Below are 26,107 nucleotides of genomic sequence, written 5' to 3'. Positions count from 1 at the left end.
ATGGGGGCGGGGAGGCGGTCGCCTCCTAACAATTGGCCGCGGAGGTCCCGAATGGGCCCCGCGGCGAATTTTTTTCGAGTCATCGTTTTTTCCCCCGTAATGTTGTAATTTTCCTATCCTTTTCTGTCACTAGAAGGCCCCAAAATCCTTGAAATTTGTCTCTAATAGACATGAAAGGTCGCCTAGAGCTATATGATGAAGGGGCCCCCGAAGAATCCTGAGAATGGGTTATTTTGAAGTTCAGAACTGTGGAATTTTAACTCCAATAATGCTTAAAATTGCGTTTAAAAAGTGTGAAATTTTCAAAAATTTTCGAAGGAGGGCCCCCGGACCTTCTTAGAGGGGCCCCCGAACGACAGGAGGGGCCCCCACATTTAGGTCGCCTCCTAACTTTTCGACTACCAGTCCGCCCCTGCTCCGCTTATACGAAACTTTGAGGCTCTGGAAGCGAATCCATTGGTTTTCTCGTGAAATTTGCTACCAGAGTCACACCTTAAAATGGAGATGTTGAATGTGTGAGGAATTTGCGATTTGACTGCTGATTCGTATGCAAAAGTTCGCGAGAAACACGATGGTGCCACTGGTTTTCTCCGAAATCAACTCCCAAGCTCGAAAAAAGCTCGCAAGTTGAGACCAAAATGGAGGGGATATCCCACGCTACCCTGAGAGTCCATCTCTACACCAAGACAAACTATCCATGCAAAGATAGGGAGTAAATACATTAGCAGGGTTGCCGTGTTTTCAGTTTTGGAGTCCCAGAATAAAGTGGCAGCCCTGTCAATGTATTTGCTCCCTACCTTCGCATGGAAAGTTTGTTTTGATGTAGAGGTGGACTCTCAGGATAGCATGGGATATCCCCTCCATTTTGGCCTGAACTCAAGAGCTTTTTTGAGCTTGGGAGTTGATTTCAGAGAAAACCAGTTGCACAATCGTGTTTCTCGCGAACTTTTTCGTATGAATCAACAGTCAAATCGCAAATTCCTCACACATGCAACATCTCCATTGAAAATGTGACGGAATAAACATCAAAATTTGCAGTTTCAGTCAAAAATTCCATGTCCGATCTCTCCGATTGACTCGACCCATTGTGCGACGGACGCCGCGTATCGTATGGAAAACGGGCTTTCCGGCGACAACGCAGCACCGCGGTGGCGAGAGCCGGCAGATGCGTTATTCCGAAGCGACTGGTGGAATTGAACCAATTCACCGCGGACTGATTTCATTTCCGCTCCGTCGTCGATCCTCCTTCTCCGGGCGCGTCGCGACGCCCGACGCCCGTCGCATAGCATCGCGCGTCGTCGCCCCCTCCCAACCCCTACCCCTCTCCGCCCCCCGGGGGAGGAGGCCGTCCCCCGCCTCCTTCCCTCCCGAATCCGACTGCATGCATACGCGTCATAGATAAGATAAACCAATTTTTGGGCTCCTCGCTCTCCACCCCCCACCCCCCTCACCCCGACATCGGGAGATCGACGACCCGGGATTCTGAGGCATTGAGCCTCCTGATGTTGTCACCCTCAGGCGTAAGCGTGTATCTCGATCTCCACGTGAACCCTGGTTTCCGTTTGACTCTACGCTTTTCAGGGCTCATGTGGAAGTAGGGCTACGCCCTTACGTTGGAGGAGCGACTATGCGTATGCGGCTTCTCGTCTCAGGAAGAGGGTCCCACGAAGTCATTTGTTCGGAGGACAGTTGGAGGGAATCACGGATCAAGGAGGTGAAGTGAGGGGGTATCGGTGCCATCCACGAGGGGTATTCGGGAATGCAATCGAAAAAATACTTTTGTTCGCAAAAAATGAACAAAACAAGAAGTAAAGAGCTCCTGTGCATAGTATAAGAGCGCTCAGCAACCACCGGATTATTCTTTTTTTTCTTTTTTTTTCTTTCTTCTTTTGGCTCTGAAAAAATCTTTAATTTGCCGCCCAGCAGACTGATTATTGAAATTGATAGACAAAGCGATAGACAAAGAAGACATAGAGAGTAGGGAGCAATCCTATCGGTTCATTTGGGTGGTTCTTATAGACTATGGGATAAAATGATGGACTAACTATCGGGTCTCTCGTGAGTTTCTGTTAGTTAGTCTATTACTTACCTCCTTGTCCATTGCAACCATTTACTTCCACCAATAGGATCTTTTCATATCCCTTTTGTCTTCTTTGTATATAGCTTTGTCTAGCAATTTGAACAATCAGCCTGCAGGGTGTCCACTAGTCCGGAAACAGTACTGATTTCTTAAGAGCGGCCCGAAAGTACTTAAAAAGAGAAAATGCCGTGAAATTTGCCGGTTTTGTTGTATTGCCAACTGACCGATTTGTTAATCGATCTTTGCTTTATCTGTTGCAGGTAAGGAGAATTGCTCGTTAGTCCCTCAAGCGCGGCTACGAGAATTTCCCGTTCTACAAGGGAGCGTTGGAATAGCACGGTATTGACACTCGAACAATTGTATGTACATTATCGAGTCTCCCTTGTAACATAGAAAACTGAAGTGCACGCTCTCATGAAAATCCTCTACGTGTTAATCATTTCGCCAGTGTTAGAATAGCATTGTTTGGTGGTCGAATCTTGCTGACCACACACCGTTAAAAGTCTCTAATTGAATCGAAATAAATTATTTAGAAGATTGTGATTGAACAACTCCCCGTTATTTAGAAGCGATTAGGTAACTAGCAAGGCGTCAATAACGCGTTTTAATATAGCTCAAGTTTTAATAGTACTCAAGGGTCAGATGAAGCGACTCCTCTTACGCAGTGCCGCGGCGTGGCGTGCTTTGCGATACATCGATTGATGTGTCATTCAAACCTATGGAAAAGTATCGATAAACAGGGTGTTCGCAGCGAACACCTTACTAATCGATCTTTTACTATACGTTCAAATGGAGGAATATCGATAATCGATCATTCACGCCTCGCCATTGCTCTTACGAAATGTTCACCCGTTCCGTAGTATCGCTTTTACAGCGCGGAAGCCTAGGAAAACGCATATTTCTTAGGCAGATTATGAAGTTATGAGTGTATTTCAGACTTTCACAATGCGCTCATCGTGATTTTTGAGCCATTATCAATAAGAAACAACTCGTATTTTTGCTCTACCAAAGAGGCCCATTCAAAGCATTTCTCTTTAAGTTTAATAATCAAGACACATTTGTTGTATCCTTTCCAGAGCAACCGGTTAACCCCTCTAACCACTATTTTCACCACAAAAAAATACAGATAATAGTCTTTTAGCCAGAGCACCTTTTATACTGAAAAATTGAAAAGCGTTTCTGTCAAATCGCAGAGAAAATTCACATTTTACTGTAAGAGAATAGTTTCAACCTTTCCTAAGAAAATAAATAAATTATGGAACGAATCTTTGCAAACTTTGCGATGAGTCCCCTCTGGTTTTAACCCCTCAATTATTCACGGATGACACTTTCTTGTTCAACTCTAAATCCAGGTGAAAATAGTTCGCGCTCATGAAAAGCTCTCAGAAGGTTTCTTGTTCTACGAAAACCGAGCCGCATTTTTCACTATTGCAAGCAAATCGGCAACTTTCGTTTCCATGCTGCCAATTTATTTTATCAAAAGATTCCGGAATAATTCCGATTTCCGTAACACACTCCGATTTCCAAAGTTCCGAGAAAAATTCCGAAATACGGCAGCGGATATAGTTCCGAAGATCGTCAAATTTGATTAAAAAAAAGTCACATTTGATTTTTATATGTGTTCATAACTCTAAGTTCATAGCTTAAAGATTCAGTTAAAATACTGTAATAATATTTATTTGTCAAATTAAAGTTAGAACGTATTAAAATCTAATCTTTGAAGCTGTAAAAGAGACAAATAACTAAACAAAAGTATGTCAATTACACTGATAAAATGATTAAATTAATTATCTTTGTCTTTGATATAAAAAATGTAAATAAAGATAGTTTATTAATCAACCAAAAGTTAAAAATTAATTAAAATGAAATTATTTAAAAATAAATGTGAACTTGATCACATAAAACTTCTGTTTTTAACTGTTTCGCATAAAATTTGATCAAATAAATGGTTAAATTGGCGAAAACCCGCAAATTTCGAGGAAATTCCGAAAATAGCTGAACATTCCGAGGATTCAGAAGATACTGGGAGAAGTTCCGATTATTTGAAAAGTTCCGGATTTCGGAGTTAATTCCGGGAAATGGCAGCACTGTTCCTTTCTCAGCGTTCTTCGTCTCGCCTCCATTCGCACGCGAATTTGAATTATTGAAAATGGAGAGAAAGAAATAAGATATCGGTGGCCGTAACCTGGGAGAGCGCACGGAGCATCGGAGTCGTTGCGAGTCAGGAAATTTATGGCGACAAATTTTTATCGTCGCAAGGTATCTGGTGATTCCATCTATCCCTTTTACTTCCGATCTGACAGAATGGAGTTTCGACGTTTGCGAAATAAAATATCGCCGGGCGCCCGCGAGAGTATAAACTAGAATAAGCCTAAGGGGAAATCATGCGGAAAGTTTAATCGGAGAGGCTGACCGTTTAAACGTCGTTTTGAACCCACCCTTAAAATTTACGACGCCAGCACCTTCGTAGGTATCGATTGTGAAAATAAGACAACTCGCATCTCGATTGCGTCGTTTCAAAATGTTGTTATTGTTTGTTTGTTTAATGAATCGTATTCGATACATCAAACACGTAAGATTGTATAGGTCGAAGGCGAATAGTCAAATCAGGCATTTTGGTTAAATATTCATACTTAGATTGAAATTTTGATTTTTTACCCTAATTTTAGACAAAATAATTCGTTGCGCTGTAAGAAAGAATTATCTGTAAAAATATGCAGAAAAGAATAGTATTATAGACGATTATAAGATCCTGAAAGCACATTTATCATGAAGATTTCAGCCTGTCATAAAACATAGAATTTTTAGAACTTTAACATTTAAATGTACTAATGGCATGTAAACAGGAAGGTACAAGGAGATTTCGCGGATTTAAAAGAGTTATTCTTCCCAAAATATTGAAAACCCCTGAACTCATCGCCATAAATTTACAGAAATCCGTAAACTGTCAAAATTTAGCCCCCGGCCTAGGCATTTCGACGGTGAAAGTCGGCAATCACATAACTCGGTTTGCGACGTCGCAGACTTCCTGTCATACTTTATTTTTTAAACGGAAAACTACTCAACAGTAATTCTTTAAAACTGCCGTGATTTTTCTTCTATGTGCGAGGAAAATTCTGCAAAAACTTCAAGAAATAATGTCAATTTGCTCTCCTTTAAAAAAATGACATAGTTGCGGAGATTTTCAGACACCGCAAACGAGTTATGTGATTGCCGACTTGCACCGTCGATTTGATAAAATGCCTGATTTGACTGATCGCCTTCGACATCTTGATATTGATCGGTTCAAAATGTAAACATAGCCTCCTCATAAGTCAATTCAGTAATCTGAGGGAATGGATTTCTTGTAATAGGGTTTTGATTCTGTTGAGTATAAACTGAAATCCTAAAATTTTTGTTTGAGATTATGGTCTATTGTTTTGCACCGAACGATTCATCGAACCACCATCAAATACGATCTATTGAAGTTTTAGAACTACTCAATTGTGAAATGTATCTCCTCAGCTTCAATATCTGTAAATTGTATGTTTTCGGTATCAATGAATGATTTTCGGTTTCAAACGTTTCCGCCATTCTGAGTAGAAGCCGATTACCAAGTCCTTCTGTGGGTACCCTTTGACTTTGAATGGCCTCTTCCTGCTTTGACTGAATGAGCTATCACGTAGATTTAATTACCTCCTGTTAGTTTCAGATTTTAGGAGTTGAGATGTTATCGAATTTAACGATTCTGTTTTCCTCGTCACAGCAGTTACTTTTTTTCTATGTATTCCAGTGACACTATGAAAGTTGCAGGAAGATTGGTCAAATATCACGATATCATTTTCCTGCATATATTGATGGCTAGAGTGCGAAACCACATATCTCCATTACGGTGTTTCAAAGTTTCTGCTTCTGTTCCAAATTTTTAAGGAAAAAGAAACCAACTTCAGTCCAATATTTTTACAGAATGTTCTGTTAAATGTGAAGGAAAATCAAGGAAGTTGTCAAGCTATTACGTTGACTAGTTTTCCGACGAAAAATAAACCATATAACAGGAAGTCTGCGTCGTCTCAATCAGAGATATGTGCATTAATATTCAGTGGACCACTCGGTCCATAGAATTCCAATTCAAAATCGCAATAAACCAACTATCTGTTCAAAAAAATAAAAAAATAAAAAAACTTATAGGTGAGCAAGATTAACGTGGTTTTTCAGCACTTTGGCGTCTGAAATTGATTGGTCAAAGTTCTGAATTTTAGGACATCATCGCAGAATTTCTGAGTATCACATTGCGCTGTAGTCCGTCAAGCGTTTGAATACCAAATCTGCGACCAAAAATAATTTTAAAATACTTTTTTACATTTTTGCTCTTAAGCATTTTCAACGATTTTTTGTCATGAAGGGCATCTGAATAACTTTATTCCTCATTTTTAACGTTTAATTTCAAAAATGTCAACCTGGCAACGGCGGAGGGGGGGGGGGGGTTTAATGCCTTGAAAATTTCATCATTCTCATCGGGGAGGAGGAGGGCAACCGGATAAAAAGGGGGAATTGTTAGCTCTTCTTAATAGTAATGCGTCAAAAGTCGGGGACTCCCACCTGTGTTAGTTTGAATTAGCTCTCTCGAGTTGCAATTTTCAAAAATTTAACTGGCTGACAATTTAAGGCAATGATAGGAAATTGCAGTTGTGAGCTATAGCTTTCTATGTGAGTGCTGTTTTCGACGATTTATTAAAAAGAATTGTAGTCGTGTCATTAAAAATCTCTGAATTTCATCGGGTGATTTGTTTAAACCGAAACAAATAATATTTTCTACGGCGTTCGTGTCGGTGCCCTTTTTATCCTTGCTATAAGAAATTGAGCTTACAATGTGTAAACAAAGCATAACAGCAGCTGTGCCGCACAGTTATTATCCTTTTTCTACGCTAAGAAAGCAGGCGGTGAAGAGTATCAACCCGCGTTTGGTTAGGTTAGGTTACGCAACTAAACTAACTTCGCGGTGATGCTTAGGGTATCAAGCGGAATTGGAGGCGCTTTGCTGCGCTCTGGCAGATCATCAGTTTTACAACTCCGGCCACAGCGCGTTTGAACAAATTTTCATAAAATGGATGCATATGGATGGAACCTTTAGAACATTGCAGCAGGGTACATCCACTAACATTCTAGCCAAAAATCAAAATATTCTATTGAACTTCTGGAAAATGAAGATCCTTTGAATTGCGCTTTGGGTCAAAGTCAGGAGATTAAAAGGAGGAAAACCCCCCGTACCTCTTCCCTGGCTTGGATACCTCTAAACAAATTTTCTTCCCACTACAGCGTCGCCAAGGTGGAATTATCAAAATCAAATTCTAAAAAGAGGAGAAAAGCTATATACGATTTACGGGCAATTTTTTTCTTAAAAGCACCCGCGTATATGATACAATTGTGACCATAGCTTTATCAGTACTTTCTAAGCGTTCTTGCCATTTTAACATTTTTTCACAGTATTTATATTCCTGCGATGGTGCACGATAATAATTGATCTCTGATAATACTTAAAAAACTAATTGAATCCATCGATAAATCGACATGAAGGTAGGAAAAAGGTCCATGAGAGGGGGAGGGTTAACGCCATACCTCTTAGACTCTCCTTTATATCTTATTGAATAGTGATAATCGAATTTGGGCTAAATCGACTTACTTCCATCTTTACGAGGGCTGGACAGGAACCATTAAGAAACGATAAATCTGTGGGTCTGGTCTGCAGGAAGTTTTTAGTATTCACTTAAGAACAAAAAGTCAATCCAAGAGTCCAACTCGAGCACAGCACTTTTTTAGTGAATTCCTCCTTTAAAGAGCCGAATCAACGCTCTTTATGGAATTAACCCTCAATGTACGGATTGATGTTGCAATGTGCGTTACGGATTTGTAGCAACGTATCTTTGGGATTTTCAAAAATTGAATCTTTCCTTTGTGACATGGCCATGCTTTTTATCAGTTTTTATTAATAAGAGACTCCCAAAACTTTAAAATTTTGAAAAACAAATTTGTTACACATTGTTTTTCTCGCAAGCTACAAAATAGATCAGTGTCCCCAAAATCTGAAATTCAAAATTAATTCATGTCGCAGAAGGTTTGAACACACTCTTATATACATACATAAAAGCTGCTTTTACAGCGCTCTTGGGCGCTCTACGATACCCAGTCGCCAAAATTCCCTATCCTCCCAAACCCTTTTAGGGAGTTGGCACTCCCAACTTACCTCTAAAACCCCCTGTCGCCACCCTTCCACCCTTAACACCGCCCTTACGGAGTGAATATCAGCATAGGCTCCGCAGAAAAATTCACTTTGGATCTCACTTCCATATCTCCAAACGTGTATGCTGTATAGCTACCCGATATTTTTTTGAGTGTACTTCTTGGTTGCCGCCAAAATCTGTCAGGAACACGTTTAAATCTATCATTCTCTTTTTCGAGTGAAGGTATTGGGGTGGCGCACAGTGGATCGAGTAAATTAAAGAGGTTGGACATGAACTTTTCAACATATAATCCGTCACATCTAAGATTTCAAGGGGTATTTCCAGGAGAAAATTTTACAAGGAAACTAATGGAACCACTTTTAAAATCTCAAAATTTGATTTAACGAAGTTATAACCTTTTAAAGTTTCCAAATTCTGTCCGACCTCTCCGATCGACTCGATCCACTGTGTGGCGGGGAGGATATTTTAAATCCCCACGGAATCGGCACACCCCGGATGGAGCGGGGGAAAATACACCGGATGTCGGTTGATTTCTTCTCGGGCAAAATAGAATAACATGTATCGCGATGTGCAAGTTTCCCGAGAGCCGCGAGCGAACTCAGACGCGAGCGAACTCAGACGCAAGCGTTTTACCCGCGCCAAAAGTTCCTCCCCGCGTAATGCGACAAGAGGACGTATTTCTGCCGAACGGAACTATGTGCATCAGGCCGTGAACCCTGCTAAGCATACATACTTATGGGTCCCAGGGCTCATGTCTGAATTCACATAGCTCCGCTTGGTAGAAAAACGTTCGAGAGAAAGTCAAGTGACGCGGCGAAAGCGCGTTCTGGAGCTGATTTCGCGGCTCCACCGATATAACAACGGATCGGTATCTCGATATTTGAACCCTGTCGTCGTATAACTCTACGCTTTTCCGGGCTGGCGCGGCAAGGGAGTTGTGCGGTTTTGCCGCTAGAGTACCGTCCCTCGCCACCTCTACACCTGAATTTATTTTCTCGCGGAAGATGGAGAGGCACTGCGGCGCGCAGTGTGGAGTTTGGCTTTGCGATCGGGCCAATTCAAGTCTGATAAAAAATTGAATGAACACTATTAAATCGCAGCCTCTACGGTTTACAGTTAAAAGCTAAACACTAGTGCTCTTTAAAAAAGACGAGGAATTTCTACGAAAATTCAGGATTTATTCGAAGAAACGCCAATTAAAATGGAATTTCTTTTCTCACCGCTGCGATGCGAGAACCATTCTGTTTTTAAAATTGGTTGTCGTCTATGTTGATTCGACGTTGTAGAATCATCGGAATAGCAAAAATCAATAATTTGGACAGAATTCTAAAGTAATATTGTGTCTTTTCTCAAAAAATTTGCGGGGGTAGTGCCGAGAAACCCTGAGTTCCCATCAGAGATATGTCATTCATAGTCAGGGCTGTAAATAGGCTAGAAGCCCTGCTGAAGTATTCAGTCGTGCGCATGGACTTATGAAGAGTTAAAGTGTGAAGGTTAATTTTTCCATAGAACAATATTATTCCTCTGTCATTGACCTAATTTTTAGAGATTTTTTCGGCTTGAAAACTTCTATGAGGAACCAGTCGTGCCGTTGGGTTTGTGGTGGCGTCACTACTAAAAGCGTCTATCGTTACTCCATAATTTCTCCTCATAGTCTACAAGAACCACCTGTTGCAACTAACAGAATCACTCCACTTGTCTTCTTTATATATTAGATGTTCTATATATGATGTTCTATATAGATTCTTTCCTTTTGTCTGTCAATTGCAATGATCAGCAGATCAGCCCGCTGTTGTATGTCCAAGAAAACGCGCCTGCGGGCGGAAAACAAAGCGATATAGAAAAAGGAGACGCAAGAAGTATGGAGCGAGCCTTTTGGTTGAAATGAGTGCGGCTCGCATAGAGTAAGAGACAAAATGATGGACTTTACTAACTACACGGTCTGCAACCACCCGCTTCTACCAATGGGATTCCTCCATATCCTTTTTATCTTCTTTGTCTATCGCTTTGTCTACCAATTTCAATAATCAGCCCGCTGGATAGGCTTGGGTGTGAAAGCTATATTCTGGAACCTGGAGATGAAAGTCTCGTAAGTAGTTTTGGCCAGGTTCCGAGGCGAAAGAGCGCGGTGTGCGCCTTGCCTCGGCTTGATGAATGGGGTTTGTTGGAAATAAAATCGTAGATCATCCCGGGGTGTCACGCCGATGGAAAAATAACGAACGTGCCGTGGAGGAAATCTCCGTTGCGACAAACCTCTCCGGTCCTCGCGTCGTGTCGCGTCGCGTCGCGAAGTTGGCGCAACTTTTTAAGGAACAGTTCAATCGAGCCGAGTGGAGTACGTGGCCGAGAAACCCACTGCGAACAGTGGCGCGGCGTGTTTTGCGATATATCGATCGTCATGCCATTTAAACCTATGGAAAAGGATCGATAAACAGGGTGTTCGCAGCGAGCACCTTAATAATCGATTCTTTACCATAGGTTTAAACGGCATAATAATCGATACATCGCAATTAACGCCACGCTACTGACTGCGACTCCGACTCGGGCGCTTCGTTAAAAATTCCCAACTTTTTCTCGCACTCCTTTTAATCTGGACCGGAACTCCCGGGGAGTCGACCCGAGGGAGCTCGAGTTTGTTTTCGAATTAAAAAACTACCTCGTTTCGGGGGTATTAACAGTCTTCGATCCCCCGTGAACGCTATTAGAATCACTACAAAGACTCCCGGCAACTTCTGCGAGGTCTCCGTGCTTCGATAAGTGATTACCGAGGGCGGACGAGTAGAAATAAATGAAACGAGTTTGGCAGAGGAGAAGCTAGTTTTTTTGGGAAAACAAACGGTCTGCCTCTTGTTGAGTCTATTGAAGATAAGTTTCAGTTTATAAACTCTATTTTATGAAAAATACCTATGGGAGCCTATTTTGTTTATTTCTGACCAAAAAGGTTAAATTTTATGCAAATATCATGTTTCCAAATTCCAATAACTTTGTTCCATTTCCACTGAGAGCCAAACCAATTTAAAAAAGGAACCAACCGTACTGTTGGTTCTGTTGGAAAAGAACCAAGCCTAATTAGTTATTTCCAAATTTAACCACGCCACATCAGCTCCTGCCAAATTTGACTGGGCACATTAATTTTTCTACAAGAGAACGTTTGTGCGGATTTCTTTATAAATTTTACGGAATTTTCCTCGTACTATACAGAAAATTCTCTGAAATTTTCACAAAAATCCGCACAACCGTTTTCATGTAAAAAATTAAATTTTTCAATTAAATTTGGCAATAGCTGACGTGGTTCGGTTCTTTTCTGCTGCTGATAAGAGTCCACATTAAATAGGGAAAGTACATGAGCCTCAGATCTTCTTGCGCTTTTTTTCAGCCAATCAGACACCCGACGATCACTTTTTCATACCCTATGAAAAATAACCTGGATAATCGGAACTGTTTCGAATTCAAATTTTTCGGCAAACATATGTTCACGACTGACTTCTCGAGGATTCAGCGCTACTATTGATGTAGGTATACCTAACACGTTCCACTAACTCTAAAAAAACACCTTCCCGTTCACACATCGATTTCTGAAGATGATCTCCGTATCGTTCACATTGTGATTATTTGAGGTATCATAGTAATACAAAATGACAATTTTTACGAAACTCGAGTAAAATTCAAAACTATGATTATAGAATTAGATCCTTGCCAAGGATTATTTACTGATTTACGACTTCAACAAATGCAAAATCGGAAAGAAAATGTACAAATGCAGGTCTTGCAAATTTTTGAAGTTCCTTTCAATACCCTGTAAATCGTCTAGTGCCATCTTAAGGAAAGGAGCAACTCTAGGCTGCCGTCCTGGCGAAGAGAGCAGTAAGTGCACGCTAGGATGAACCTCGAGACCCATAAAAGAATATGCTAATCAGGGCTCATACAGAAATGTACTTACTGCTCTCTTCGCTATCACAGAGCTATAGGAAAGATCACGAATGCGTTCTGAGAATACCTTTACGAAGAGAGACTGGGTAATAGGCACCGGATCCCATGGTGACTCTTATAACCCAGAAAAATGGCGGCGACTTTGGGTGGAAACGGGTTGTTGCCAGTGTTCGAAGATTTCCGCACTTTTTTTTAAACCTTGGCGTATTTTTTATTTTAGTTAAATGCAAAAAATTTGCTGAAACATAAGTAAGAACCAAACGTCACGGTCGGTAATTTACGCAACGCTTATAGCACTATATGCGAATAATACAACGGTTTCAATAATTATTGAGGTCTAAGTTAGATAGAGTTTGCAGCTGAACAAAAAAAGAATAGTCGATTGCAACGTTATGGATGATTTAGGAGGCGCAAAGATGACATTTTGAACCACTTAGATTTTTAATTTTCAAAATTCGGCTTGTACTTCGAAAAACAGCCTGACACCAAGTTTCACAAAAATCGATCAAACAGGTGCCGCATATCGTAGGATCAGTAGGATACTACACAGTGATGGATGGTGTTAGGCACTTTACATACAATGATGCGCCTTCATTTTGGTCGGGTACCGTGGAATACTTCTATGGTGGAATAGTTGCTCAGAGAGCCTTCAATAGTATCGCTTCGACTTGATGACAGAAAATCACGATTACCGCTGAAATATACTCTAGCTTGTGCGCAGTAATACATTTCATCAGCACCGACGAATAGGTGGAACATATTCGTACCTCAATTGGATTGCATTTTGCAAAAAGGAACCACAAGATTGTGCAACTTCATCCTTTGCAATAAAATTGCGGAAATCGTGAAAAACTATGAAATTTAGATGGTAATTTTTGTCTTAAATTTACAGTTTTTAGCGAGTAAAATAGAAACTATTAATGGATAATCGGGTTTTTCCTCTAAGACAAAAGAAGTTGCACAATCTAAACAGCATTGCAATGCTAGTGGTTCCTTTTTGCAAAATGCAATCCAATTGGTCAGTTACGCTGGTCTCAGAGTCATGCTTTAGTGTTTGCTTCTTGTCAGTCAGCTAAGAATGTTAGGATTTGTCCAAACAGCAACTTTCTACATTCAATATTGACCGAATTATGGCAATTAATGTTTTATTTAAAAAATTCGGTTTATGACGTCATCCACCGCGGTAAAGATTCACCCTTGGTTTCCTCCTCCTTGCTTTCATCCGAGTTACATGTTGAGTAACCGGTGCAAAAGTGACTTTCCTTGATTGATGAAAGCGAGGTGGAAGAAACTAAGGGCGTCACTGTACTGCGAGGGATGACGTCACGACCCGAATTTTTCGAAGCGCGATGTATCGGTTAATATTCAACTTAGGAAGTTACTGGACATATCCTATATTATTTTTAGCTAATCTACAAGAATCAAGCATCAACTCACTACTTAATAACCAGCGCAATTGACCCGTTTGCCGCGAATTCTGCCCTTGGCCAACCCAGCTCGGCAACGTGCGAATATCCATTCGGCGTTTTTCGCGAGCACGGCGCACAGTGGAAAAAGTCCGTGGGAAAATTTTGACACGATGTGGAAATTTTGAAATCTCATCTCTTCGATAAATCTAGAGTCCCTCTGTAGAGAGACTTAAGGCAACACGGCTCATGAATGTCACAAACGGAAATAAAGATTACACAAATGGAACGTCTTTCATAATCTTTGATCAACTCATCCCCAAATTCCTGTTTCCGCTCCTTCTTTCATTCCTTTTGTTCCCAAGATTGACGGTTTGTTCCTTGCCATGCCCCTAATTCCCTGGTCCATTCCAGTTTATAATCTTCGCAATTGCTGAAAAATGTAATCTTTATTCCCATTTGTGACACTGTGGAGGCCTTAAATACCGGAACCAATCAGAGATGGATTCGCATTGTCTTCACTCTTGAAGGGACTCTACGTAAATGCAATGCGTAGAGGTTTCAAAAGTGGTTTCATTGATTTTCTCGTGAAATTCCATATACGCACACTGGAAAAAAAACACATTGGATCTAGTGTCCAGACTCTTGAAAACATTGACAAGAAAAAATACTCTTTAATTGGATTTTTGCTTGAATCAAAGCGAAATCCGCTTAGAATAAGAGGCTTGGTTCTTGATTTAAGCTAGATTCTGATTGAATCAAAAGTACTTTTTCTTATCGATGTTTTTAAGAGTCTGGACTCTAGATACAATGTGTTTTTTTTTTTCCAGTGCAGTACTCCTTTAAATTAACATTTTGACGAAATCAACATCAAAATTTCCAGTTTTAGTCAGAAATGTCAGAGGTGACCTCTGCCGTTCGACTCGTTCCGATGTGCGGCGGAATCCCTCTCGGAGGCACTTCCTCATTCAACGTCAGTATTAGCTCCTTCATTATGCGGTTGCGCCCCCCTCCCCCCCTCCTCCCCCCCCCGGTCGCGCATCCGCGGTGAACATCCTCCTTATTCATACGACTCCATTCGCGAGGGAGACAATGCAATAAGACCCATCATAAATTCCATTAGAAGTGAGCGTGATGAGAGTCCCGGGGTTATAAAAATATTTTCTTTCGGAGCCCGCCTTGACTCCGGTGCCGCCGTCTCCGAATGCGACTCCGGTGCTTGGTGCTTTTCGGAAGTGTCGCCGCACCTGCACCTACCCAGCTTCCGAATCCGCGAGGAAGTCCCTTTCGAGCTTGAATAGACGCTAATAGCCGTGACGTCACTTCTACCCAATGGGCGTGTCTCTGTCGTGCTCTGCCGTGCAAAGGAAAAACGCCGTATGAACCTTCAGGCGTTGCCAAATTTCCTTTAATAAAACACGATTTCCTGGTAAACTTATGTGTATTTTCTCTCCAATTTTTAAGATAATTTTGTTCGCAATTTCACCTGAAGTTCCTGAAAATTTAAAGGAAAAATATTCATAACTTTCTTCAAACATGAACATTTTAGCGGAAGAAACTTGGCAACTTTCAAATGCTCATACGGCGTTCTTCCTTAGCACGCGGCAATAATGCACGAGAGATGCATCTAACTCTATAGACTAAGGTTTAGGGTTGTATTCATAGTTGCCCCTTAAATAGTTCCTTCTCTTAGGAGGCCCCATTTGGTTGACATTATTTGTGATTAAAGGAGGTTTTAGGAAGCCCTCAAAATAGCAAGATATAAAGAAAAATTGTTGCCAACTCTAAGTGAATAGATGTTCGTTTGTAGATTAACCTTAACTACAGACCTTGAATCTAGTGGTGTATTGATAGTAGTTCCTTGAACGGCTGATTCCCTTCAGAGGCCCAGGCTGTTTGACATTGTGATCAAAGGAGGTTTAAGGAAGCCCTCAAAATAGCATGATAGAAAGTAAAATTATCGCCAACTTTGAGTGAAATTTAGCAGTATGACTTTAGAAATGGATCCTTGCGAGGGATTCCTATGACTTGCCACCGCAAAAAATACGAAATACAAAAGAAAGAACACTGAGTTTTGTAGATTGTTAGGTAGGGTCGCCCCTACCTTAAAGTTTGTCAAAATCATACAATTTCTTTGTCCATCATATAAATCTCTCGTAAGGATCCATTTCTAAAGTCATACTGTTGAATTTCACTCGAAGTTGGCAGCAATTTTCCTTTTATCATGATATTTTGAGGGCTTCTTTAAACCTTCTGTAATCACAATTTCAACCAACATGAACCTCTGAAAGAATCGAGCCGTTTAAAGAACTACTATTAAAGGATATATCAATGTTTGGTCATTGCCGCGTACTAAAATCTCGTTCCAAAAACGTCTTAAACATACCCCCAAATGCATAATTTACGTAGTCTCTTTTTGTATGAACAATTTTCTAATAAGATCCACTCAAATTAAATTGAACTCTCGCCACTGTGACATGAGCCCTGTGGTGCTTGTATTCTCACGTATCACAGGTCCCATGTCAGTATGTACATAATTCCTGTTGATTTAAATGCGTTCAGTCGACCTCAATGAAGGGAACCTAATTTTAGTTCTCACGAGATAAACGGAACGTCACGGTCGGCCGCGCAAGTCGAATTTTGATGCTCAGTAGCAGCGCGTAAGGAGAATGCCTTCAAATATTCAAGTAGGCAATACCACATTACTCCCGTGTTGATATAGTCGCATCACTCGCATTTGATTGAAGTGGGTCGATCTTTCGCTCAAATGCGAATACAAGTTTCACTCTTTTCGGCTGACATACAGCAAATAGTTCGGTTGAACACTGCAGATGTATGGTGAAACAAGCGGAAGTAGCCTATTTCAGAAAGTAAGAGAACGTAATTTTGTCAGTAAATTATCAGTTAATAAGTTGGGTTCATTCAATCAGTACATTCGTCTCGATCAATCTTTTTTGTCAAATTTTCCTGCTCCATTCAGGACATAATCATTGTGCATTTAAGATTAGAGCGTTGTGAAATTCCCTTCTGTGAAATTTAGCAATAAACACGATGGTGCCACTGGTTTTCTCTGGAACGAACTTCAAAGCTCAAAAAAAGCGCTCGAAGTTCAGGCCTTAACGGAGGGGATATTCTGCGCTACCCCGAGAGTCCACCTCTATATCCAGTAAAACTCTCCATGCACACGCACAGGTCGGGAAGAGGTAAATTAGCAGGGCTGCCGCTTTGTTTGGGGACTCCAAAGTTGGAACCATAACAATCCTCCTAGTGTATTATCTCCCTAACTGTGTATGGACTGGATACATAGGTGGATTCTCAGGATAGCGTAGGATATTCCATCCATCATTACGGCCTAAACTTTGAGAGTTTTTTTTTTTTTTTACTTTTGGAGTTCGTTTTAGAGAAATTCAGTGGCACCATTGTGTTCCTCAAGAAAGTTTTTAAAGGCACATGTACTTCAATCGCAAATTCCTGACAACTGCAAGAGCTGCTTTCAGCTTCTCCTATAAAGTTGCTCCGTTGCGTCGGTCCCGGATTAAGGAACTAAAATCCACTCGAAGGTTGCATAATTAACGGAAGCCATTCAATTGTTTACAGAAATATGACGGTCAAATTGAAAAGCGTCATCCCCCCCTCACAAAAGAACGTAACACAATTTCAATGTTCCTATTTCCCCTTGCACATCGCATTTTAAGCAAGAGAATCTTACACATTTCTAACCAAAAATTTCATCAATATTTCCTCAGATTCTCTGCTAAAATGAGACAAATTTTTGATAAAAATCACGCAGGTACATTATTGTAAAATAAATACATTTTTTGAGTCCATTTGGCAAACTTGGAATGTTGTTACGCTTCAGCACTAGACGGTGAATTTAAAGTCCGAAATGCGAAGTGTATTTACCTAGTGTACCCTGTGTATTGACTACCGGGGGCTCTCAGTGACCGGGACAATAAGCAAAGTGTACGGGAAGATACTGAAAGCGAAGATCGAGGACGAATATGGCAGGATCACGAAGCAGAGGAGCAGGCTGGTTTTAGAGCTGGCAGGTCTACGATAGATCACCTCTTTGTTATTGTCCAGGTCATTGAGAAGAAAATGGCCGTAGCTCAGGAACTGCATTTAATTTTTGTGGATCTCCAGAAGGCGTATGACAGCGTGCCGTTGGTGAAACTTTGGGAGGCCTTGGAAAAATCGAATTTTAACGGGGGGTTGATTGACGCTGTTCAGCGATTTTATAAAGGGAGTTTTTACCAAAGTTAAGTGCCATGGGGGGTTGTCAGCGGAATTTTATGTGACTAAGGGTTTAAAACAGGGATGTTGTTTGTCGCCAACATTATTTAAAATTTATCTCGAGTGCGTGCTGAAAGAATGGAAAAAGAAATGCTCTGGTATGGGTGTCCCCTGGGTGATCTCGAAACTCTGTTTACTCTGTGCTTTGCTGATGACCAGGTGGTGGTTGCTCAAGATCAAGATGACGCGGAATACATGATGCGCAAGCTAGTAGAAGAGTATCGGAAGTGGGGTCTGGAAGTCAGCATATCCAAATCTGAGAAGATGACTTTTGGCGGTGATCAGCAAAGCATTGAGTTGGATGATGGGCAGCAGATCAAAGGCTGCGAGCACTTTAAGTACTTGGGAGTGCGGTTGACCCAGGATGGAAGGACGGATCAAGCTATCAGGGAAAGGAACACCTTAGCAAGGAAGGCTATAGCGATGTTAAATGGAATCCTCTGGGATCAGCGGATTTCCAAAGATAACAAGAGGAGGATATACAACGCTGTAGTCAAAAGTATATTAACATACGGATGTGAAGTTTGGCAGCTGAAGAAACGGACACAGGATATGCTAAGAGCAACGGAGATGGATTTCTGGAGAAGGTCAGCAGGAATTTCTAGGAGAGATCGGGTCCGTAATGATAGAGTGCGTCAGATAATGGAAGTCGAAAATGACATCGTGTTCGACGTCATGACCAAACAACTTGTTTGGTATGGTCATGTCAATAGGATGACGGAAGAGAGGCTGCCAAAAAAGATGCTTGATTGGGTTCCTCCTGGGAGGAGACGTAGGGGACGCCCAGTGAGAGGTTGGCGACAGGGGGTGTTAAATGAGATAAGAGATTGTCAACTCCCTGATGACCTGTGGGAAGACCGAGCTTTGTGGCGATTAGGCGTCGCACAGCGCCAAAGAGCGCTATAAAAGCGACTCATATATATACTTACCTAGGAGATATAAAATTTGCAAGTGAAAATTCTGTAAGATCGATTCAATTACGTAAACTTCCAGGAAATGACGATTTATTGGCACATTACTTACGAGTAACGCACAGTGGATCGAGTCAATGGAGAGGTCGAACACGTTTTTCTTTTTTACCAAACAGCAAAATTATTTGTTAATTTCGTGAAATTTTAAAGTTTGAAGGGTGCTTTCTAATGCAATTTTTACGAAGGAACCAAATGAAGCACTTTTAAGACCTCAACGTTTTGTAATAACGGAGTTAAGAGCTTTTAAAATTTCCGTATTTTGTCCGACTTCTCCCATTTACCGGTTCCATTGTGCGACGGCCGGGCGTTCGATTCTCATCATCGCGGATATTCGCTTCGAAACGGAGCGTTTTTACGGACGACGAAAACAGCCAGCGGAGACAGCCAGGGAAAATGATTAAATACTCGCGAATCTGAGCCAGAATCGAAAGCGACGCACGCATTACCTGTTGAGGTTGAGGAGAACGCCGCCGCCGCGGCTCAATGCGCTTTTGTAACGCTGCGCTCGGCGCTCCTCCTAATAGGTCGAGATAAAGTGTTCCAATGCGAATGCAGCCGCGCTAAGGAAAAACGCCGTATGAACTTTCAGGCGTTGCCAAATTCTCTTCTATAAAATGTTTATTTCTTAGGAAAATTTTGAATTTTTTTCCTCGAAATTTTCAGGAGATTTAGGTAAAATTGCGAACAAAATTATCCGAAGAATGAGGAGAAAAATATTCATAAATTTTCCCGAAAATTCGTGGTCTACCAAAATAAATTTGGCAACGCCCGGAGGTTCATACGGCGTTTTTCCTGGGCACGGTAGAATGCTAATGTAAAGTCATTATTAGGTGTGACGTGACGCGTAACGGAGAAATAAATTTAATAGCGTGCCGCCTTCCCGGCCATTTCCGGAGGCAACGGAGGATCTTTGAATGCAAGCCCCCCCCCTCCCCCTCCCCCTCCGTGCGTTACAGCTACTAATGTGTTTCCTTGCTCAGATTCGCTAAGTACTCGCATGCAACGAAAATGAATTCCCCGCCCGGGCGGGGGGTGGGGGGGTGGGGTGGGGAGAAAATTGAAACGGGGGGAGGATCGATCGCTCATGATGTTGTTTACATGCGATTGTCGTTTGCGCTCATGCCGGATATTTTTAATGACCGCGATGGAATGTACGTTGCGAACGCTCGGAGAGCTGTCAGGATTGATTCGTGGCTCGCTTGAGATTAGCGCGGCGTGACTAGAGTGATGGCGATTCTCAAAAGTTGGCAACACTGATTTTGTGAAAATTGCGACTGAAATTGCGCCATTTTTGAGCGTTCACCACGTTAGTAGTGTGCACTCTTTCCCGTCGTTTTGCAGCAGGTATGTTACTAATGTATCCATCAGTAAAGGCCTGCACTGCTCCATGGAAATCGGCGCCATTTTTCGTGGCGGGAAGCAATACCTAGTTTCTCAGTTTTATTTATGTACCATTTCCACCTTTTTTCTCCTATTTTGTCCACTTTATGTAATGCCTCTAGGCTTGTCTTTGAGAAATTAATCTCTCTCCGTTTTAAAACTCTGCAACGTACTTTTATTTAATGACTCTTTCAAGCATCGTTCAAATTTACTGTCGTCGTAGGTCTAGAAAAATCATTGGGTACAAAGTACCCCTTTACAAATAACCCCTATATTTTACTCTTTGATGGCAAGACATTTCTTGTATATATGTATGTTTCCTAGGTTACGCTCCACGTTTAGTTCAACAGCGTCTTGCAGCGCTTTCTTCCGCCCGCGCAAAACCACTTTTACATATTGACGAGGTGCTACGGTGAACGCTCGTTGGAACCGTCGTCTTGTTTTTTTTTCATCAACTTAAATGAGAATGATCTACGCAGAGTGTGCAATCATTTCATCATCATGAGTTAAAAAACGTTGACTTCGTTTAAATATCAGAGCCTAACACGGAGCGGAGCGGCGCGCGGCTGCTGCCAGCGCAAAACGCGCACAGGCGCCTACAAACCTAACAGGGATACTTCACGCATTGCGCAATGCGTGAAGTATCCCAGTTAGGTTTGTAGGCGCCAATGCGCGTGTTGCGCTGGTCGCCCTGCTCGCCCGCCGCGGCGCTTCAGGCAATTAATTTAGATTTTCAGGAATGTTACACTATTGGAATGATGGATATGTTCTTGACCGCAGACGTTTCCTTTTCGGTGTAATTACTTAAAATTTTCAAAGGAATCCTCACAAATGTCTCTTGTAAAAAATTAAATTACCCAGTTAAATTGAGAAAAGCTGATGCTGCTAGGTTCCTTCCTGCCAAACCCGTCGCGATCCAATTGTTGCTGGTGTTTTGAACAACGAGGACATGCCCGCCCGCATTTCAGCGCGTTGATTCTTTAACGGCGGGAAATAAAGGCAAATTTAAATCTATTTCTGGGAATTTTCGACAATATGTGTAGTTTTTCGCAACTTTCTAAACAAACAATACTCCTCCTGCCACCTTTGATTTTGACCTCAATCACTCAGTTCGGCTTATATAACGCCTGCGCGAGGCTCTTTGACCCTTGACTTCATCATTTTCCAACTTTCACAGGGTTGCCACGGAATTTAGAAATTACAACTCCCTGTCATTTCCCCGATTTCCCTAAAACATTTCGGTAAAATTCCCTGACAATTGAAGATATGGCAGGTGGTTATGAAGACATAATTGAAAAAAAGTTTTCAGGCAAAATTTGTTGTTCAAAACCTCAAACCCATTCTAGGAAGCAAATAAAGGTGATTTAACAAATTATCCCGAACATTTCCGTCATTTTCGCTGACAATTTCCGGGTTTTCCTGAGATTTCTCGGTATTCCCTGACTGTGGCAAACCGGCTTTAACAGGTTACCTTTGACGACTCATGACCTCAACACTTTATCCGGGAAAACTTGCTTGAAAAAAAAGGGAAAAATTGAGGTCGGGGAGCTCACGGTAGTCGCGGTGATGACAAAGGCCCAAAACTGTGGGCATCTTACCCGGCCCCCTCGAGCCCTCTTAGTGGGGGGGGGGAGGGTGAGAGGGGGCGGAGAGTCAGGAAGTAAACAAGCAAACACTGTCGTCAAATACTGGATCTGCTCGCCCTCAACGGGCGTCGCGACGCGTCGGGGGGGGGGGGGCGCCGGCGACGGGGGAGGGGGGTAGCGGAGAAGTCGGTTCCCTCCGGTGGGCTCGTGATAAGAGCCCGCATTTGTTAATTCGTTTTATGGCGCAGTTTCCCCGGCGACCCGAATTCGAACCCGGACCCCGGGTCGGGGCAGAGTGGAGAGGTGGGTTGGTGGGGGGGGGGGGGGGGTCCTACTTTTAGACCCGCTGAAACGGGGGCCGCGCTCCGGAGCTCTCCGTGGAATTAATTTTGTGCGTGCGACTCGTCCGGCGAATTCTCGCGGTCGGGCGAGGTTCGCGTGTTGCGATTCGCCGCTCCGCCTCGCTCCGGAGAAACGCTGTATCACGGCTCAGGCGTTGCCAAATTTCATTCTACAAATCGATGATTTTCCGGAGGGTTGGTGGGGTTTTTCGTTATCTTTTTTTTGGGGAGGGGATTTAATATATAACTTAATCTATAAAAAAATGTCCTCCTGCAAATTGTACTTTTCTTGCAAGTCTTTCGGTCGTAAACCAAAAATTTCAATAATTCTTGTTTTGACTCTATGAAGAAATCAGCAAAATTCTAGACAGAAATTGCGCAACTATATCCTAAAAATGAAATATATGTAGCTTGATTAAATTTTGAAAGATCGGAGTGAAAGTACGTTCCTTCGCTTGGAAAACGACGGATTCAGTACGCTGAAACCAGTGACGTGGCGAGTTCTGTGATAGATCGATTGGTCTACCTAAAACCTATGGAAAAGGATCGATAAACGGTGTGTTCGCAACAAATACATTAATAATTGATTCTTTACCACAGCTTCAAACGGGGAAATATCGATAACCGATCATTAACGCCTCACCACTGGCTGAAAGAACCAAAGTTCTGTGAAGAATAGACGCGTGACTACCATTAGCGACTCTCGAAAGTCGATTGCACTGTTTCTCCTCTGTATAAACGGATGTAAAACAATCGATTCTTAGTAAGGCAGCTTGCCTCACATAAAATCGATATATTTAATGGATATTTTTTATGGATATAAACGGAGGAAAATCCGTGTTGCCAACTTGCGAAATCGCCACCGCGGTTGAAGACACAGAGCGCACGTGGCATCGCGCCGTGTCGCCGGGAGACACAGCAGACTGGAACGTAGCTCTTTTCCGTCATGCTCCGCTTTCACGCATATTCATCCAGGAGCCCGAGGCCAGGGTGACGGGGGGGGGGGGGGGGGGGGGGCTTCACGCTCGCATCCTGGGGTCGGAGATCGACCCGCCACTGAGCGAGACAGAGGCGTACCTTCTGAACTCTCTCCTCTTGTTGCCGTTGCGCCCTAAAAAATCTCGCGCCTTTCGAAAAGCCAACGGTTAGAAAAACACACTAAAAAAAATTGAATTGCTTTAGGCAAACCAGCGAGCTGATAAATAAAATTGATTATGAAATAGAACAGAAAAAGGACGAGTCATTCCCTTCCATCCGTGAGATCGCTCGAAACCGATGGCAACGCCTGCAACCGACATGCATGCAACTATTCGTGCTTGATGGATGTCCGTAAAGCATACTCAAAATATTGAAGGCGTTTTGACTTCTCTCACGCTCATTGTCAGTAAGGGCGCACGACACAAAAGCGCAGCTCTCCAACCTCACAGAGAGGTCCATTGAAGGGTATAGCGGGCTGATTATCGGAATTCAGACAAAGCGTGTTAGACAAAGAGGGCGTGGAGAAAATTGAGAATCCTATTGGTGGAAGCAGATGGTCGCAATGGACAAATGAGGTAAGTTATATAGACTAACTAGGAGCAGATAACGAGAGGCCCATACTTAATTCATCAAATCACTTCTCAGTCTGAGACAACAATCCGGTTCAACCAATAAGATCGCTCTATTTTCTCTTTATCGACCGCTGTGTCTATCAATCTCAGAGATAGCATGACGACATCTCTCTATCTTGCCCGCTATGCCAATGAAAAACACGCCCATTTCTCCAATTTTCGAAATCAATTCACAAAAAAACTTCACAAAGATGTCACATTTTTCATTAATCAAGCGAATAAATATCACTGCTCAGTTTTTTAAATACATTCGTAGATGACGATGATTACTACCTCTTCCAGATACGGATTGTAGCACCGCAACGTATAGTAGCTAATTTCGCCCTTACATCACTTAAATTCGCCTTAAACGATTGATAATGGTCCACCATGCTTTGCTTGAAAGTTTTCGTTGGAAAGATCGCTTCTCCCAACATACAGGATCTCTGTTGACCCATTCGCAGAAACATGGAGAAGTCGACAATGAGTGGAACTCGAGGACAGTGGCGTGGCGTGCTTCGCAATCCATCGATATTTCCGCTTTTGAAGCTGTGGTAAACAATCGATTATTAAGGTGTTCCCTGCGAGCATCCTGTTAATCGATAATTTTCCATAGGTTTAAATGTCCGATCAATCGATGTATCGCAAAGCACACTACGCCACCGCTGGAGGAGTGGATGGAGGGCAAACGAAAGAGCAAGATCTGAAGCTTTCCTTGACAGCAGTGCTGAGTCTCAGTCAGGGAAGGACTCGATTTTAATTAAAATTAGAGCAACGAAGCGGTGACAGCGACGGCGGGACACAGTAAGCAAAGCAAAACGACACGATTGTTGAAAGATTGTCACCGTACAAGCTAAAAAGGTCCACGCAAACAACGGGGAGATAAGTGGCGATTTTCACAAGTTGGCAACGCCGAGTTTCCTCCATTTAAATATATGTAAAATAAACGATACTTATCGAGGCAGGCTTCCCTGCATAGAATCGGTTATTTATAATGGATCTAAATGGAGGGAAAAAGTGTTGCCAACCTGCAAGAGCCGCCGCTGGGAGAGCAGTTCTTGTAAAATGACTGCATGTGCTAAAGCTATAAATTACTACCCTGGAAGTTTCAAAGAAAAAGATAAATGCTTTGAAAAAGCGAGATTGATTATTCCAGCGGATGGAAGACATGTTTCTCTTAACCCTGGAGTAGACATATTAGTAAATTACTTCTTCAAAGTTGTTGGTGTAAATTAATTTGCAAATTTTTTTTTAAAAAAAAATTAAGTACTTTCGAGATCTTATAGCTTGATGTTGTAGTTGGTGGACTCTGACACGCTGATATTAACGCCGCATAAGTATTTGAGATTTGAGTCCTGCTAATTATCCCTCGGTAATATATTTTATCGTAAGGAAAATTATCCCCTTCCCTCAACTTTTCAGGCGTAAAACAATAAAGTGTAAATGAATTTTTTTACAAATTAAAAAAACGGGTCAACTTTTGACAACTTGTCATCAAAAAAAAATCACATTACATCTGAGAAAAAATTTGGCAACATTCGAATTTCCACGTGGCTCTTTCCCTTTGTGAGGCAGTTCTGTCGTTCCTAGCCCAGAAACGGTTTTGCAAGTTGGCATCACTGTTTTTCCTCCATTTGATTCCATTAAAAATATCGATTTTAGGTGAGACAATAAGCCGCCTTACCAAGAATCGATTATTTTACATACGCTTAAATTGAACCGATTATTTTCCAAATCACGTAAACGCAATCTCTATTTTGGTGGTAGAGGGGTTGTTTCCCTTTGTTTTCTCTGGTATAATCAATCATGTCTTATTTTAAAATAGCCTTCTAAAATAACATACATTTTTGGAATTCGAAGATTGTCAACGAAGCGAATAAACCGAGTTTCCTCGTTTTTCTCACATTCGCAATTTTCAGTGCGCAAATTGCTTTTTTGGGAGAATTTTTTAGTCGTAGGGGAGTAGAGACTCCTTGAACCGCCATCCCCCGGCCACACCACCGCCGCACAGTGGATCGAGTCAATAATGAGAGAGGTCAGACAGGAGATTTTTGACTGAAACTGCAAATTTTGATGTTTATTTCGTCCTATTTCAAATTTTAAGAGGTGCGTTCTGTGGAAAATTTCACGAGAAAACCAATTGATCCACTTTTAGAACCTCAAAGTTTTGTATAAACGGTGTTATACGCGTTTAAAGTTTCCGAATTTTGTCCGATCCTTCTTTTGACTCGATGTGCGCCGTCGAATAAAGGACCATTTTTCACCTCTATAAACGAACGCTTCTTATACTTCTTCTTCTTTACTAGAGTCCCT

The 26,107-nt window shown here is 41.9% G+C and overlaps 1 protein-coding gene across 3 annotated transcripts in view; it reads left to right on the top strand.

Annotated features, from left to right (window-relative positions):
• The window catches only part of LOC109043697 (nephrin), a 407,037-nt gene that overhangs the window by 143,514 nt on the left and 237,416 nt on the right, over positions 1-26,107 (top strand). The window lies entirely within an intron of this gene.

Source organism: Bemisia tabaci, chromosome 2 (assembly GCF_918797505.1).
Source record: "Bemisia tabaci chromosome 2, PGI_BMITA_v3".
Taxonomy (NCBI): Eukaryota; Metazoa; Arthropoda; class Insecta; order Hemiptera; family Aleyrodidae; genus Bemisia; species Bemisia tabaci.
Note: the sequence above shows the minus strand (reverse complement) of the source record. Positions and strands in the feature narration are given on the sequence as shown.